Consider the following 19943-nt stretch of genomic DNA (forward strand, 5'->3'; position numbering starts at 1 on the left):
ATGAAAGTAATGCACACATATAAATAGTATAGTCATTATATATTAAAATGTATTATGTATAAATATTATATATACATGTAAATAAACACAGCTAAAACCAGAGTAATCAAAAGAAAAAAATAACCTCAAGTTTCCATTCATTAAGGAAATGAGATGACTATGGAGAAATGAAAAAAGAAAATTAAAGAATGGTTAGAAAGATGGAATCAGAATACAAAAGAAAATCAAGATATTAAACATCTTCTCTCTTTTTCCTCAGTATTTCCAAGGGAATGGTCCAAAGCACCAAATGCTAATTAAATCAAGCTTAATTTATATATAACAACAATTTTCTTACTGAAGCTTGCTGGTTCTCTTTCCTCTAAATTGATTTCACTGTTTTCAGGTAAAGTGTTATAAATAAAGGCAAGTGACTACAATTAGGTTCACGATTATAACCTACTCACTTGGAAACATGATGGTAGTTTCTCTTTCACAATAATTTCAACAGAAATCTTAGAAATGAATCTCCCTGTGTTGGCTTGCCTTATTTGATCATCCCTGAACCAATCACTTCAATAAAGGAACAGAACTGGATTTTGAGGCACAGGTCCCATGTTCAGTCCTGGAACTACCCTGTGAGATCAATCCCCCTTGAGCTATATAGCTTGCAAATATCAGACAGGGAGGAAATGAATGCCGAAAAGGCTAAAATGAAGGAAATGTCACACTTCACACCTAGAAGTGATCATAATATTGTAGTTCTTTAAAAAAATGTGATAGCTTTAATATAATTCCAAGCTTCAGTGCTACAAGAATAGTACAAGGAAGTTCAAAATATCTTTCAAGCAAATCCTCCAATTTTCTAAATTTGGACTCATATACCAACATATCTGCATATGTGTGTCTCAGTATATGCATAAAGCCCTTTATGATCAATTTTAGAGTATACTGAATACATGGTGCCCATATACCTCTAAATATGCCAGTGTCTATTTATTAAGGACAAGGACATGTTCTTACATAAATGTTGCATTTTTGAATAAATATTGTGAAAATTTTTTAAATCTTTCCTAATACTGAAAGCTCCTTAATTTAACAACAGCAAAAAAAGAGGTCTGTGTCACAAGTCTCTTAATATTCCTGGAAAGAAAAGATATTTCCATTACAAATAAAGAGAAAATGCAACATCACTAAAACAATGTATTCCTCGGTCCATTTCTTTTAAAACATGTGATTTTCATTACTGAGAATTTTTCAGTTCTTGCCAGTAGTCATAGAAGAGATTCAAATTTCATTTACAAAGTTCTCCACTCCCAGGTGAATAATAATCAATGTCTACAACCCCTGACAAAGTAAACCAATTGATTATATACTGCACCCCCGCAAAAGTCTGCCAAGTCCAGCCAGTAGACTGCCAAAGCACAAATGTTTGACATCCGAGATAGTGAGGGTACATGGAAAGATGACATGAATTCTTCACAGGAATCTCAGCAGAGTTAATATGAATTTGGCATACTCTTTTGAGTCTTATTTTCTCCATTTTAAAGATGAAAAGATTCCACATCAGGCTAAGTTACAGGACCAGATTTACCCTCTCATGTGAAACAATCAAAATATTGGTGGGGGGAAATATATGAAGTGAAGGTATGCAACACACAAGAAATCAGGCAACAGAGGACTGTGGACCCTACCACACAAAAAACAAGGGGAACACTGCAAATTATCTCAGCTGACTGTCTTGAGAGAACTTCCAGGTTCTAGTGCAGAGAGAGCAACCAAACAAAGCTTGGCACTCTCTCTCAGAGACAGAGCTGAGAATACACAGAGATCAGAGTGCCTAAAGCTCTCAGGAAAGTGTACCAAAGAGGACAGAGCTGCACAGAGAGACGACTCCATAGAACTTCAAAGGATCTTCTCAAGAATTCAACAGAAAGAAGAAATAGGTATGGATATGTCAATGCTCAATAATCACATTAAAAGCTGTTCAACATCATAAACCCACCAGGAAGACAATACTCAAAAAAAAAAATCAAAAACAACAAATACTGACAAGGATGTGGAAAAATAGGAATCATTTAGTACATTGCTAGTAGAAATAAAAATGGTTCAGCTAATGTGATAACAATCTGGAGGTTCCTCAATAATATAAACATAGACTTATCATATGACCCAGCAATTCAACTCCTAGATATATTCACAAAATAAGGAAAATCAAGTACTCAAACCAACATATGTAGTCATATATTCTAAATATATATACATATGTTCATAGCAGCACTTATTAATAATTTCCAAAATGTGGAAACAATTCATATGTTTATAAAGGATGAATGGATAAACAAATAATAATGTATAGACACAACGGAATATTATTTGACCACAAAAAAAGAAGAAAGTACTGACATATGCTATAACGTGGAGAAAGAAATGGCAACCTACTCCAGTATTCTTGTCTGGGAAATTCCATGGCGATAGGAGTCTGGTGGGCTGCAGTTTATGAGGTTGCAAAGAGCTGGACAATACTGAGCACACACATACACACATGCTGTAATGTGGATGAACCTTGAAAGTGCGCCATGTGGAAGAAGCCACGTCAAATAGGTCACATAATTCAAGTGGGAAATGAACAGGAACCAGACAATAAGAACAAGAAACAGAGAAAAAAGAGAAACCCAGAGAAGTGGCACAGGGAAGAAAGTATTTCAAGGAATAGTGATCAACATTTAAATTATTGCTGCCAAGTTAAAAAAAATAAGGATTGCGAACTGCCAGCTGAATGTAACAGTATTTAGATTACCAGTAATTTGGACAAGCTCAGTTTCAGTGGAGTAGGGGGAGCAAAAGACTGAATGAAATGCATTCAGAAACAGGAAGAGAAGAAATGGAGATGACAGGTATAAGACGATTCTTTTGAGAAATTTTATTGCAGAGGGCAAATAAATATAGTGATAGCTGTTGAGAAGAAAGTGGGATCCAAGGAAAGTTTTGTTTGTTTGTTTTCCTAAGACAAGAGACAGCATGTTTACAGCCTGCGAAGAATGATCCAGCAGAGAGGGAAAAAGTGAATGACACAGTGAATGAGTACAGATTTACTGCAGTGATATTCTTGAATAGGGAGAAGCAATGGTATCTAGTGACTCACCGTCAGATCGTAGCATGGTTATTTCATCTATAGTAACTTGAAAGCAGAGCACTGCAAAGATACTGCAAGGTAAGATGGTTGTGCTCTTGAGTGTGTGTATGACAGCTTCTTCTCATAGCTTCATTTTTTTTCCCCCAGAGAAGCAGGAAGCAAAGTCATTATCCATGAAAGGGATTTCAAGGAGCTGAGTGTCATGGATGGAGAAGGGTTTGAGGGGAGTATAAAATGAGAAACAGTGGTTTAAGGACAGTGCTTCTCAAATTTGAACATGCTTAAAAGTCACCTGGGGAACTGTATTAACATGCAGGTTATGATTCTATGGATCTAGTGTGTAGCCTGAGATGGTGCAGTTCTAACAAGCCCCCATATGATGCTAATATAAGAACAGGAGAGCACAGGATAATGAGACTAGCGGGGGAAAAGGAATGACTACAAAGCAGCAGTAAGATCCTGCTTTTAGGATGCTGCTGCTGTTTAGTCACTGAGTTGTAGGCAACTCTTTGCCACCCCATGGACTGCAGCCCTCCAGGCTCCTCTATTCATGGGATTTCCCAGGCAAGAAAACTGGAGTAGGTAGCTATTTCCTTCTCCAGGAGATCTTTCCCACCCAGGGACTGAACCTGGGTCTCCTACGGGGCAGGCAGACTCTTTACCACTGAGTCACCTGGGAAGCCCGCTTTTAGAATAGTGGTCACAAAATTATAGTAAGACAGTCAACTGTCTTACATACAATGACTATGTATTTTTCTGATTTCAAAGAGTTGTTACCTGGAACAACAACAACAACAAATCTCACTTTAAATGGCTGTTGTTTTCATTACATATAAATGTAAAAAAGGCTAAGTTGTGATTCTTAACTTTCAGGTAGCAAAATAAAAATAATAGCACTTTTCATGTACTAGGCACTACTCTAAAAACCTTTAAGGCTTTTCCTCCTTAATTTTAACAACAACCCAAGGAAATAAGTGATACACTAAACTCATTTTACAGATGTTAAAATTGAGTCCTAAAAAAACATATCATGAGGATCATAGAAGCAATTAAGCTCAGAAGATTGGATTTAAAACCAGATCTATTTGACCATAGAGCCCCACAATTATAATCTCGGATCTATAATACTTCTCAAAGAGGTCATCTCTTCCAAGTATCCACTAACGGGTTTTTAATAAAATATATAATTCAACTAAATAGCCTATTTTCCCCATAACACGTTTTAAGTCTTATTGTTTCTTCCACGTACACTTAACATTTTACTGAAACCTCCTCTAGCTTCTGTCTTTTTTAACTATATGTTTGTTCACATTATTTTCCATTTTCTAGTGTTATGCAATAGGCTATGACTAGATTGTTTACTAATTACAGTAAATATTTTTAAACAATAGTGAAAAGACATCCTATTTTGGAGTTAAAGTATAAGTCTGTATCTATTTTGAGCTAAAAGCCTTATTTATAAACAGTCTGTTAAACTATAATTTATGTTTCTTTAAAACTACTCAACTAAACTATGATTGGTAAATAGGGTAATGAGATCAGCACACATAACCAAAGGGTTACATTGACTCATACATGACTTTTCTCAGCACATTTCGAAGCTATCAGCTTTCTCACCATGAATAAGAAAGCTTTAGCAACATATGATGTGAAAAGGCTGATAATCCCATGGAAGACCTCTTCTCCCACACAGAGAGTGAGTAATTCAGAGTCTTCCTGATCACTAGATCTTCCATATATTAAGCTATCTGAAGATGGGAGTGCAGATAAAGATGCTAAGACATTTATCCTAAGCATAAAAAAATACAAGTCTATATACTGATTCAGAGTTTTTCATTTTGAGGAGAATGGTCACTCTTAAATGCTAATTTTCTCAAAAGTTTATATCTCAAAATAAATCATGAGACCCCAAATTTAAGGCTACTTTGACAATGACGCTGATTACAATTGCCAGAGGAGACTTAACTACAGTATTCTCACCAAAACTTTTAGTTTGGTAACTCTGGTTACCAGAGTAACCAGTACTCTGGTTATAAAGTTCTATATACATGTACATACGCATATGCACATGTATGTAACTGCTTCTACTCCAATTTTCCCTAAAAGCCCTTTTAAACATATATGCCAAACAGATTTCTTTAGGAATGAGTGTATGGCATTATGGCAGAAATGGTTCTGCTGTAGAATGAATGCCTTTACAACCATATACATACACACACGTATGCAAATGTATATGTGTGATATTATTTGCAGGATCCTCTCATAAATTTTCAATTTATTTCCCATTTCAAAAATCAGGATTTATTAACTCTGAATTACTACTTGTAATCTTAAATATATACACACATATGCATATATACATATGCATATGTGTACAACATGTATATATGTAAATACAGAGAGAGGAAAAAAAGAGTAAGAAAGGGGAAGGCGATAGGGAGAGAAAGACAGCAGACACTTACTATGTATCTGTCACTATTCTAGGCCTGACATGAGTTAGTATTTCAAAAGGATATGATATTTAAAAAAATCACCTAAAATGATAGCTTTATATATCTAATGATTAGATAACATAGATAGTCTCAACAAATAATAACCATATATAATGGTATTAGGACCATCAAATGGTTCTTAGGAAAGACTCACTCTACATTAAATGACCCTCTTTACTCATCCTACATGATTAACAGGGACTTCCTAATTTATATGTGACCATTCTTCCCTTATTTTACCATTAGACCACATAACTGTCTTCAATCACCAATTCAATCAGCATTCATCAGGCTCTACAATAGGAGCTGAAGTTACAAAGACATATTTAAAACAGAATCACTGCCCTAACCAATGTTTAGTAGAGAAACTGGAGTAAACAAAGAAGAGCAATGCCCAAGAATGTAAAACGTTTAATGAGAACAAAGAGGTGCAGAAAGCTTTGAAGCCAAAGGTGTAGGACTGAATCAGGCATTGACACCAACTGTAAGTTCCTGATCTTATCATTTCTCTGCATATATTTTCTTAATGTAAAATGGGATTAACACTGCATAATGTATAGGGCTGTTCTGAAGACTGAATGAGACACTGTTGATAAAATGACTGGTACACAGAAACCAAAAAGTGACAGTTACTGCAATCATTATCATCACTGTCATCAAAACCACAGCTTAGGGATGAAATGAGATGAAGTACTAAAAATAGTTCTGTCTTTAGATTTTGCAGATCTAGACATGTCATTTGCCAGCAACAAAAGCTTCTTGAATTACTGGGTTAAGGTAACAAATCCTACAAAAGGTCTTCTAAGAAACAGATGTACAGGAAGAAAAACTCAGCATCTTGGGGGTTGGGGTGGGGTGGGGATACAGTGCTGATAGGTACATTCAAGAAATGAAAGTCCTGTAGAATCAAAATTACAAATAGTGAGGAGTTCCTTAATCAAACCAGTCTTTATAGGAGGGCCTGGAGAACACCAATATCTACATATGCCCAAAGGCAGCTTCCCTGGTGGCTCAGACAGCAAAGAACCTGCCCGGGTTTGATTTCTGGGTCAGGAAGATTTCCTGGTGTAGGAAATGGCAACCCAGTCCAGCATTCTTGCCTGGAGAATTTCATAAACAGAGGATCCTGGTGGGCCACAGTCCATGGGGTTGCAAAGAGTTGGACACGACTGAGTGACTAACACTTTCACTTTCAAAGACAGCCATACCAAACAGCATACCTTTTCATCCCCTTGTATTCAATGTATGTCTTCATGATAGTTCACAGAGAATTACTCTGTCCCTAATTGATAAAATCTGAATAGGCCAATTCTGCACATTAGGAAACCAGGGTGCACAAACCTCACTTATCTAATAAGCCGAGGATGGGAAAGACTGACAATCCTGGATATTATTATCCAAAAGCTGTCTTAATTAGGATCAGCATGGGTTAACACTTGCACCAGAAGTACAACTCTGATTTCCCTCCTTCATGGGAGATGCGGTTCTGATATTCTGCTATAGAGACTGCCTGTAATCCTGCCCCTCCCGACCCTGTGTTTCTATTCTAAGGGGTCAGCAAATACAGTCTGCAAGCCAAATTCAGTGTATCTTCTTTTGTACAGATAAACTAAAAAAGACTTTAACATTTTTTTTAAAGTTGAAAAAGCTCAGAAGAATAATATTGTATGAAAATTATACTAAATTCAAATTGTGGTGTCTATAATAGAGTTTGACTGGAACACAGCACATTCTTTCATTTACATGCTGTCTCCAGCTGCTTTCTTGTTACAGCAGCAAAATCGAGTAACTGAAACAGAGACCTATGGTCTGCAAAATCTAAAATGTTTACTATGTGGCCTTTTGTAAAGAGTCTGCCAACCCCTGATGTGAGACAATGAATGAGAGGTACGGCTCCAAACCGCAATACTGAGAGGCACTGAATGCCTATCCATTCCTTATAATGCAGTGAGTGTCCAATGGATTTCATAGTAAGACTCTGTTGGTAAGATCACTCTGAAGTCCATTTCCGATAATAATACCAGGTAATAGCCATCATTTGCCAAGCATTTACTACTATATGCCAGGTATTATCATTTTCATTATATGAATGAGGAAACTGTATGAGTGGTGGTAACTTGTTCAAGTTAACTATAGATAGTACATCAATCCTAGTATTATCACCTGTAGGCATAAACCTGCCTGACATAAGAGTACAGAGAGTAAAAAAAAAAAAATTGGAAGTAATGATCTGCCTCAAAACAAAATAATTTTCCACAATGATGTGAAAATGATGAAATAATGAATACTCTATGGAAAACAAAACCAATGTCCCTGAGAGGAAGGGACAATAACCAACAAAACCTTTCGAAAGAACAAACAAAACTGGGTCTCATTGTTTGTTGCCTTGTTTCTGTCAGTGATACCACAATTCAGCCAATTTTCTAAGTAATATAACAGACTACTTACACCACCTTTTGCTCTTACCAGTAGATCTTACCCAAGTAGTCATAAATCTAGGAGAAAAAGATTATCAGAAAAGAATATATATCTTTATTCTCAAATTATACACTTCCTATTCTTAAAATATTAGTGTTTTCACATTTTGATTTCTGATTGAAGGAGATTTTAAATAGTAACTAATTTTTTCTTATTTGAAAAAGTTAAGAAACTTGGTATCAAAAAAAAGAAAGCAATATAAACTTATAGTAAGAAGTCTTCATTGTCTTAGTTATAATATCTTCAAGTTTACAAAATAATGTTTTAAAAGAATAAAACAGTGGCTTTTCCTTGCAGGCAAGTAATACTAATGTGTGACTTTGATTGCACATTGATTCATAACCAAGAAGCCGAGCTTTTCAATTAGAATGAGCACACTGCTAAGTGGTTAACCCATATATTAAACTAGAGACATTCTATTTAACTCTATACTTATTCTTTATTTCTATTACAAATACTCACTGTTGAGCAACAGTCAACTTTGGTAATTTACATTTAAAAAATAAGTGTACATTTTAAAATTACCCATAGGACTCAGTATTTCTAGTATACCTTCATTATGATACCCACGTTCTTGTGCTTCTTATCCTTTATATTTATCCATCATCATTAGCACGGCTTTTTTTTTTTTTAAGGAATTACACTGAATATAACTGATATATTCACTTTACAGCCAAATTTAATAGAGAAAAATATTAAGGATCCAGCTGTTCAAAACAAAAAAAGTATAAACTAAATCATTGGGAGAAAATATTCTAGCTTTTAAGAATATGTTACTTTAAAAAGTCAGTGTTATTTCATGATTATAAAATTTTATTCAAGAAATAGCAAAAATATTTTAATTTGCAAAGAACTATATTTTTAAAGTGAGTTTATATTCTACATGTTACAAGAGTAATCAAGACAAAATTCAACAAATACACCATACTTAAATACTTACTTCTAAAGATATGACTTATTTAATATTAAATAATTCAGAGAAAAAGTATTGTCTACCAGAGTAATCTCAAATATTATTACTACATATTATAAAAACTATTTTGTACATATGGCCAAGATTTGAAGTACTTTTATCTATTATTACCACAACTGGAAAGATCTCAAATTAAAAATTTTACTGGGATGCTGAAGATTAGATAGTAAGTATCCAATGATGAGAATGTGTATTTGCTTTGGAAAGATAACTGCCAAACTGGTGTCTTCCATGCTTATCCTCTCCTGATTATCAAGATGTGTGTAATGACAGGACACTAATAGTAAATGGCAGAGTATAGCAAGCACCACAAGGTGGTGCTAATATCCTCTCATAACTGGCTGGATAGACCACTTCTGCTAGTCTTCAGATGTGGGCTAAGGTGATGCTATGCAACCCACAAGGTGGATACCCAACCACAACATTCTCTGGTCTAAGAGAAAAAGCAAATCATTAACAATTCACATGGTTTTTATTATTTGTTGTAGAGAAAAAATTGAATTTATAATCCTCTAGACTTAACATCTGGACATTTTTCCCATTTAGTTACAATATATTACATGAAAAGAACATAAGTCTATGAGCAACTCCCTTTACAACTGCTGTTTAGTCACTGCGTTGTACCTGACTTTTTGATCCCACAAATTGTAGGCTGCCAGGCCCCTTCGTCCATGGGATTTTCCAGGCAAGGAGACTGAAGTGTGTAGCCATTTCCTTCTCCAGGGGATTTTCCTGACCCAGGGATTGAGCCTGGATCTCCTGCACTGGCAGGCAGATTCTGACCGCTGAGCCACAAGCCCCAAAGCATGCACTGATTTTACACTACTATCAGATAAAATTAGTACTTTATCAATTAGTAACTTTATCAATAAGTTTCTTAGGTGGGACACCAGCACAAGTGACAAAAAAACAGTTCAGTACCTTAAAACCCATATTCATAACTGCCAAAATCTGGCTCCCAAATCAGCACTTTCCCTCATTTATGTATACATACTCAGCTTAATGTAATGGATTCTTAGAAAAACAGTTTCCCACAATGTAGGTTCTAAAAACACTAAACGAATTGCTAAAGTCTTCCTTACTTGAATTGCCTTTAGTCAGACAAACACACAGATGGATGGCAAGATGGAAGGGAGGATGAAAGGATGAAAGAAGGGTAGAAGGAGCGAGGGAGGGAAGGAAAAGACACGGAAGGGTAACAGAAGGGAGGAAAGCAATAGGCTGGCTCCAGAAATACAACTGCAATTCAGAATAGAGAAAGAGTTACTAGAGAGAATTCACATAACATAAATATATATGCTGTACTGGGCATGTATATGAAGCATTATATATACAAAATAAACAAAACAGTGAGAGACTTTATTTTGGGGGGGGGGCTCCAAAATCACAGCAAATGGTGACTACAGCCATGAAATTAAAAGATGCTTGCTCCTTGGAAGAAAAGCTATGACCAACCTAGACAGCATACTAAAAAGCAGAGATATTACTTTGCCAACAAAGGTCCATCTAGTCAAAGCTATGGTTTTTCCAGTAGTCATGTATGGATGTGAGAGTTGGACTAGAAAGAAAGCTGAGTGCCAAAGAATGAATGCTTTTGAACTGTGGTGTTGGAGGAGACTCTTGAGAGTCCCTTGGACTGCAAGGAGATCCAACCAGTCCATTCTGAAGGAGATCAGTCCTGAATATTCACTGGAAGGACTGATGCTGACGCTGAAACTCCAATACTTTGGACCCCTGATGCAAAGAGCTGACTCATTGGAAAAGACCCTGATGCTGGGAAAGATTGAAGGCAGGAGAAGGGGATGACAGAGGATGAGACGGTTGGATGGCATCACCGACTCAGTGGACATGACTTTGAATAAGCTCTGGGAGTTGGTGATGGACAGGGAAGCCTGGTGTGCTGCAGTCCATTGGGTCACAAAGAGTCGGACACTACTGACTGAACCAAACTGAACTGAAATAATGCCCACTGTCCAAATGGGTTTTAGAGAAGAAAGCTGCCCAAGATCATAAAAGGACTATCAGACTTCAAAGACTCTTTTTCATTATTCCATAAAGTAACCACGCTAATTTCAGTGAGGACAGTTAGTATAGCAATAAAGTAGCAAACAAAGTAGCCAAAAAGTAACAACAAAGTAGCAACTATGTGCCAAGCTATGTGTTAAGCATTTTATGTTTCTCAGTTAAGCCACACAATAATCCTAAAAGGTATTATTATTTTCTATATTACAGATTAGAAAACTACAGCACAGAGAGGTTGAGTGACTTTCCCAAGGTCCTACCACTATTAAATGGTAAAGCTAGGATTGGAATCTAAGCAATGTGGCTATAATAAGTCTTCCACTTACCCACTTCACAGTATTGCCACTCATAAAATACCAAACTATTTCCTTTGGGAATAAAATAAATGGCTATTTAATAAGGAGTAAAAGAAAAAAAAACTTTTATTAAGCACATAAAAAGATTTTAAAAAACAATGCTACAACAGACCCTATGGACAGGGTCATAGAAGAGCATGAAACAGCAATAGGAACATACAATTCATTAGCTTGAAAAACATAATAACACTTAAAAAGCACAAAATAAGATAGTAAAAAAGTAAACTGGTTAATTACCAATGACTAAAGAAAACTAAAATGACTAAAAAAACAATATAAGATATCAGAAAGGGTAAAGTATGATTAATTACAAACAATAGCTGACATGAAGTTTTTTAAAAATAGCAATCACTTCAGATACAGCAGACTGGGACAATCACTAGAGAAAAGGTAGATTTTACCTGATTCTTTATGGACAGAGAGGTTTGGACAGGGAAGAAGGAGGAATAAAGGACATCCTGAGTATTTTAATATAAAAGTGAAAGTATGGACAAAGGAAAGTGAAAATTGTATTCAGGAGTAGAGTTTTTCATAGAAAATGTTAACAGAGAAAAGCTGAATGGCTTTACTCTTCTTCAAATAGTCCTCAAAGCCTGGAAACATATCCATGTTTCTAGCTAGTTAAAAACATATTCTATAATAAATACATCAGAAAGCATTAAAAAACTATTACAAATTATATGAAAACCCAATCAAAATAAAAATTGGCTGACCGGAACAGAAAGGAAAGAAAGACAGACAGAAATGAAAAAACTAATGGGGAAAACCTGAAAGAAATTATTAAAAGTCAACCAATTTGCCATTCATAAAATACTCAAAAGCTGCATTAGAGATTCTATACGGTATTTAATTTTATTTTTAAGTCATAGCTTCATACAGAACATGTAATAAAATCATAACATTAAAGTTCATATTTTTAAATTACTTTATCATTAAAAGTAGGTAAAGTTATTTGATATCTTTGTGGCGGAGAGAGGATAATGGAGAATTTATTAAAATAATCAATGTGGTACTTCGTAAGAAACTCCTAAACATACTATTTCATTTAAACCTCAGATCCTATGAGAAGTTACTTTACAGAAGAAGGAACGCAGTCAATGAAGTATAGTGACTAATCCTAATACATATTAAAGCTGAAAATGCTGATTCAAAGCTAGTTTTTCAGACTTCAGTCTGAAAATACAATTTCACTGTTGCCATTTGCTTTCTACAATAAAACTTATAGGGCAAGCCAGTGGAGTTTCTAAAAATTATGAACAGTACCACTTGGACAAAATACACTAGTATTACATGGATAGCACATCTAGCCCCAAAGCAGTGACTGATACAATCTTCCATGCAACAGGTAAGTATTACGTGTCATCTATATGCCAACCACCACTGTAGACACTAGAGATACAGTAGTTAGTAGAGAAATAAACAAAAACAGGAAAATATCATATAGTGAAAAGTATAATTCAGAGAATTATAATAAAGTTATAGGAGAAAAATGGGTGACTCCTTAATACTGAGTGGTCATGGAATACCTTTCTATGAAACTGACCCGTAAGCGGACACAGAGGCAGCCAGCTACAAAGCAGGAAGACCACCATTCCAAACGGAACGCACAACTAGAACAGCCCTAAACAGAAATATAAAGGCAGTGAAGCCAAAACAGAGTGAAAAAGAAGCGGAGTTACAGATCTGATGAGAGGTAGGTAGGGGATTTTTAAGTTAGAAAAAGCAGTTGGAATTTTCTATTCTCAATATGATAAAAGAGGGTAGAGAATAACATGAATTTATTTATATTAAAGACGAAAAAAATATCAGTTTTGTATAAAGAATACAGAGGAACAAACTTGGAAGCAGACACACCAAGTAGAGTTATAGTAGTCTAGGAGCTCTTAACCTTTTCCCCATCCCAAATACCTGAAGGAAATTACACACTCCAACAAACAGCAGCAGTGGAGAAGAAATGCTGATAAAACCACTTGCTCTCTTTCAGAGGATCTACTCTAAGGACTAGAGTAGGTAGTGTAGGTAAGTAGCATTATCCACTGTTACTCTCAACTTCCCTTCTCTCATGACTGGACATTTTCTCCTTTCTTTGTTCCGTTCTTATCCTCTGCCTAGCCTAAAAGTCCACTTTGGATACTACTCCATCAGAATTAGATTTTTGTCTCAAAAGACCACTGAAATTACCTGAATTCAACATTCCTGGTCCTTTAATAAAGTTCTGATTCTGGACAGAGGCAACTAAAAAGACATCTCCACAAACAGATTTCTAATGTCTTATATAAGAAAACTCTAAAGATAATGTAGACTATAACAGGCAATTTTCATGTAAAAAATTCAATTTTGACATGTTTTCTGGATGCAGGCAAATTTTTATCCAGTTTCAAAATAAATATTTAAAGATGAAATCCAAATTCCTAGCATATGAACATACTAAAAACATCTATGAAAATTAAAACCACTCTCTGGAATCTGATGAAATATCCAATTTTAGTTTGTTTCATTTCTTTGAACCCTAAGATATTTCTGCTATTGTTTAGAAAGCACAGGGGAGAAGGCAATGGCACCCCACTCCAGTACTCTTGCCTAGAAAATCCCATGGATGGAGAAACCTGGTAGGTCGCTAAGAGTCGGACACACCTGAGCGACTTCACTGTCACTTTTCACTTTCATGCATTGGAGGAGGAAGTGGCAACCCACTGCAGTGTTCTTGCCTGGAGAATCCCAGGGACGGGGGAGCCTGGTGGGCTGCCGTCTATGGCATCGCACGGAGTCGGACACGACTGAAGCAACTTAGCAGCAGCAGCAGCAGAAAGCACAGACTTTGAAATGTAAAATGAAGAGAGCTAGCAAGCTCACAAAAATGATCTTACCCCAAAATGGAAAGTTCTCATTTACTAACAGTAAAAATTAAAACTCATTTTTCAGCTTAACCAAACGTTTCCTAACACTAATTCTGAGAAAACAATCTGTGTTGCTATATCTATTCCTCTAAACAAAAATTCTTTATTGTTTTGGCATGTTCATTAGGAAACTAAACTATGGGCTGAAATGACTTAAGTCAAATCTCATTTTCTCATACAAACAATGTTAAAATAACAGGTATTTTCTTGATCATTAAACTGATAATTTTGGAAATCAATATAATCATTTAATCAATTATAAGTGACATACCTATATACTATAAAACTTTTTTGAATGAAAAAAATCACAAAAAATCAAACATAATATTATATAATAACATAGTGTACATTTCAAAGATCTTTTCTTGTTCTTCATAGTTATTTTAACTGCCACAAATCATTAAGGAGCCTTCCACAAAAATATGGAATCCAGGACTTTTGGGGAAATATTTTCAATCACTTTCAAAAGAACGACTTTGGGGGAGACTCAGGTCACGTAAATGAAACGACAAGAAACAGATTCAGGAATGCCTTTAGTGCTATCTTTTCTTAATAAGTGATAACATTAGTAAAGGAGTACTGTGTATTCTGATGTTTTCAAAGATGTTTGCTATATTAAGACTGTGTCTCCTCAAAACAAGTTCAACTTAAATCTTAGGTAGGCAGGTCTGCCTTTAAAATCAATGAACTAATCTTTATTTATCATAAAATTAATCATTTTCCTTTAACCTCTTCATTATATGCTGCTATATAATGTCAAAGAACTAAAATACTAAAGGCTATTTCTCCTCGTTTCATATGATTAAATCTTTTATTATAAGGTTGTCATTCAATTTTCCTTTAGAATATTAAGACTGCTTTTCCTCTTTAATCAGTTTCTTTGCAGTACTGATACATGTGTGACTATCAAGAACAGAAGTGTTTTTATTTTTTGCTTTTAACTAAATAGATCAGATTATGCTCTCATTGCATAATAGTGTTGTCTTGTTTTTTGTTTTGTTTTGTTTTTAATGTGGACCACTTTTAAAGCCTTTATTAAATTTGTTACACTATTGCTTCTGTCATTTACATTCTGGGTTTTTGGCCATGAGGCATGTGGATCTTAGCTCCCTGACCAAGGATGGAACGCACACCCCCTGCATGAGAAGGTGACATCTTAACCACCAGACTGTCAAGGAAGCTTTGCAGAAAATTTTTAGAATCTGTCTTTTGGAACTTCTTAGAAGAGAAATCTATTCTTCAAATTACATAAAAAGTTATTTCTTTTACTTGTTAGCCAAACCAAGGTCAAGGTTTCTCAGTCATATATAATTTTTATCTTTTTAAAATTTAGCTTCTTTCTTATAACTCCCCATTTTTTCTAATTACTCTAAAAAGCTATTTGTAAACCAAGAGGTCCCTATTTCTATAGGAAGGCTGCAGAAACAAACTAAGGCTAAAAATAAGTTGATGAAACTTCAGAAAAGACACAAGACACTGGATGAGGTAATTTTATTTGTGAGCCCTGCCTTCTAACAGTAACAAAGGAACGACAAGCGGGTATAAGCTGTCAGCACCTAAACATCTGAAATTACTGGAAATAAAATCACTTAAGGGAAAGGCTGCCTATAATCTACTGGGATAGCTTTGAAATTGGATGTTTTAAACAACAGAGGTAGATTTATTTTAGTTACTTCTACCATGTTTCATTTATAAATGTTTGAGAATGCTAAGATGGCATCCACAATGAAGATGGCAGGAAAGAAAAACTCATCTGGCGTCTTATACAGAGTGAAGCAAGTCAGAAAGAGGAAAACAAATATCATATATTGACACATAAATGGGGAATCTAGGAAAATGGTGCAATGAACCTATTTGCAGGGCAGGCGTAACGACTCAGACCTAGAGAATGGACTTGTGGGCACAGTGGGGGAAGAAGAGGGTAGGACAGATTGAGAAAATAACACTGACATATATACACTACCGTGTGTAAAACAGATAGCTAATAAGAAGCTGCTATATAACACAGGGAGCTCTACCTGGTGCTGTAATGACCCGGGTAGGGGGGTGGGGGCCATGGGGAGAGCTTCAAGAGGAAGGGGATACATGTATACTTATGGCTGACTAGCACTGTTATACAGCAGAAACCAACACAACATTATAAAGCAATTAATTTCTAATTATAAAAAAATTTTAATTTAAAAAAATCCATCTGACATAAGAATGATGGATTATAACCTTATACTAAAATGTGTTAAGAGCAGCTGAGCTCCTCTATTAAAAAAAATTGATCCCCCAGTCAGAACTGACCATTCTTCCAAGAACACTTTCAACCCGTATAATACTACTACGGTGATTTGTAATAAGACATGTATTTTTCTCTCTGGATATTAAGATAGTCGAAGACTTTTCAATCACTACTATTGCAACAGGACTCATAAGAAAAGTTTATTGACCATCACATGCTAGTTCTCTTGAACACGCACATTTAATGTGAATAGATATTTAAATAAAGTACATGTGATATTATGTAGTAAATATATAAATAAGATGCAGTGCAAATTTAGAGAAATATGATAGAGGAAACCACTCAGTTTCTCCAGAGAGTGGATGCATTTTAGAGGAGCTAATGTCTGATCTGGATCTAAAAAGTTCAGTAAGGTGAATTTCCTTGTGGTTCAATGGTCAGGACTCCACATTCTCACTACTTAGGGCCCAGGCTGACTCCCTGGTCAGGGAACTAAGATTCCAGAAGCCACACACTATGACCAAATAATAATAATAAAATAAGATACTGAGGTATTCACACACACACACACACACACATACACACATTTATGGTTCAGGACCAAGAAAAGCAATGAATCTAAGCCAGTCAAGAGAGTGAAAGTAAACAGGTGATATCACTCAAGTTAATTAAATTTAGACTAAAATCCTGTGGGCAATTAGGCTACATAGAAAGTTTTAAGGCGAAAGAGTTACTGATCAGAACTTCTGTGGGAAGATGGATAAATAAGTGAAACAGATTGATCAACCAATGACAGAGAAACCTAAAAAAGGGCTACAAATACTGTAGAATAAACATTAGAAATAGTAACAGCATGAATACATTTAAGAACTCATGGTAGGCAAGTCACCTTATTTCAGAATGGTATTTTCAAATCAAGAATCTATTTTTCCAATAGAATAAATTATTGAAAGTACTGCAAGAGTGTGAGGCCCTTTTGTTCGGCTGAGGGGAGGGCAGCTGGCCTGGGCCAGGTACACTTCAGTGAAGGGGTTCGACCAAGGTCACTGGGCTTGCTGCTTTTCTGGCCGCCACTCCCCTGGCTGGCTGGACAAGACTCGCCAGCAGTGTGGCAGCCGTTCCTCTCATGCTTCTGAGCACTGCTGTGAGCAGTGTCACCCTTTATACCAGCAAGTTGGCACTATGGGGAAAAAGAAAACCAGATGAAAGTGGAGGGACATGCTGGAAGAAGAGGAAGAAAGTGTGTGGTGGAAAAAGTTCCAGACTGCCCAGTGGTACACGGCAAAGTGGAGCACCTTCTGAAGTGGAAGGGGTTCTCAGAGGACAATGCATAGAGCAGAAGAGAACCTGGAATGCCCTGGCCTCATTGTCAAGTTTCTGCATTTACAGAAGAAAGCACACAAGACAAATAAATCAGAGGGAGGCAAGTGCAAAGCTGATTCTGATTCTGATTCGGAAAACAAGGTGGAAGAGAGCAAACCAAACAAGAAAAAACAAGAGTCACAAAACCCCTGCCCAGGGATTGGAACTGGAACAGGCTACTGGAGTGACAAACTCCAGTGGAGAACTCATGCTTCAAATGAACTGGAAAAACTCTGATGCCACTGACTTGGTCCCTGACAAGGAAGCCAAGGTCAAGTGCCCACAGATAGTCATACACCTCTATGAGGAAAGGCTGACGTGGCATCCCTAACCCTCAGAGGATGATGACAAAAACAATGACAAGAATTAACTCTGCTGAGTACCAGCCCCTCTCACATCTGACTGTGGGTTTCAAGTGGGGGAAAGGAGGAGTTCTACTTGTCTTGACACCATAAAGATGGCTTGAGAAGATGTCCCTTGACAAGCCAGTCCAGTTTCTGTGCTCTAGAGCAGCCCAAGTGCTTTAAAGCTGTTCCATGCTACATAGTTTTCACACCCATCCCAGTGGAGGGAAAGGAGGGTCAGTGTTTCAAGGCAACCAATTCTGAACTTTGTTAAGAAGAGCAAAGGCCCTTCTATGAAGGACAAAACTTGCAGGATGGGATGTGGGGGACTAGGAAACACTGTACTGACACTTAAAAGAGCAATTCAACAGCCCACAGCCTTCTGCCCAATAGTGCGAACTCTGCGATTCTTACAGCAAAGCATGCGTACAGTTTTTGGCTAGTGTGTTATTACTAGTGTATTATTTGGGGTGGGTAGGATGGGGTGCAAAAGAAGGGAGATAGGTTAGGATCACTTTTGTTAACATTTGGGGAAACAGTGAAATAAAGGAAAGAACCACTAATGATGATTGGATTCTGTGTCCAGTACTGCAGCTTTTCAAAAATTGTCACTGGCAACCTGAATGAGGATAGTGAGAGACTGTTTAAAGCTACGAATGCCTGAAACACAGAAGCCATGGTGTTCCCGGCCTGAGCTTAATGCTGTTCCCAACAATGGACTAAGCCAGTTAAGAAGTTACCAAAGCTGCCCCTTGGGAGATGGAAACTGGTTGTGGAGGTAAAGTCTTGTGAACGTTGGCAGATCATTTTGTCTTAGAGGTGCTCATTCTTGAAACTGACAAGAAGACCCTTTCTTTTCCAATTATAAAGTTAAATTGAAGAAAGTAGGGAAAACCACTAGACCATTCAGGTATGACCTAAATCAAATCCCTTATGATTATACAGTGGAAGTGAGAAATAGATTTAAGGGCCTAGATCTGATAGATAGAGTGCCTGATGAACTATGGAATGAGGTTCGTGACATTGTACGGGAGACAGGGATCAAGACCATCCCCATGGAAAAGAAATGCAAAAAAGCAAAATGGCTGTCTGGGGAGGCCTTACAAATAGCTGTGAAAAGAAGAGAGGTGAAAAGCCAAGGAGAAAAGGAAAGATATAAGCATCTGAATGCAGAGTTCCAAAGAACAGCAAGAAGAGATAAGAAAGCCTTCTTCAGCGATCAATGCAAAGAAATAGAGGAAAACAACAGAATAGGAAAGACTAGAGATCTCTTCAAGAAAATTAGAGATACCAAGGGAACATTTCATGCAAAGATGGGCTCGATGAAGGACAGAAATGGTCTGGACCTAACAGAAGCAGAAGATATTAAGAAGAGATGGCAAGAATACACAGAAGAACTGTACAAAAAAGATCTTCATGACCCAGATAATCATGATGATGTGATCACTAATCTAGAGCCAGACATCCTGGAATGTGAAGTCAAGTGGGCCTTAGAAAGCATCACTACGCACAAAGCTAGTGGAGGTGATGGAATTCCAGTTGAGCTGTTTCAAATCCTGGAAGATGATGCTGTGAAAGTGCTGCACTCAATATGCCAGCAAATTTGGGAAACTCAGCAGCGGCCACAGGACTGGAAAAGGTCAGTTTTCATTCCAATTCCAAAGAAAGGCAATGCCA

The 19943-nt window shown here is 36.5% G+C and overlaps 1 protein-coding gene and 1 pseudogene across 27 annotated transcripts in view; one reads left to right on the forward strand and one right to left on the reverse strand.

Annotated features, from left to right (window-relative positions):
* VPS13B (vacuolar protein sorting 13 homolog B) overlaps positions 1-19943 on the reverse strand; it is a 784482-nt gene that overhangs the window by 484688 nt on the left and 279851 nt on the right. The gene's annotated exons all lie outside the window — the stretch shown is intronic.
* Positions 17743-18292, forward strand: LOC114116390 (chromobox protein homolog 1-like; annotated as a pseudogene).

This window comes from Ovis aries, chromosome 9, assembly GCF_016772045.2.
Source record: "Ovis aries strain OAR_USU_Benz2616 breed Rambouillet chromosome 9, ARS-UI_Ramb_v3.0, whole genome shotgun sequence".
Lineage (NCBI taxonomy): Eukaryota > Metazoa > Chordata > Mammalia > Artiodactyla > Bovidae > Ovis > Ovis aries.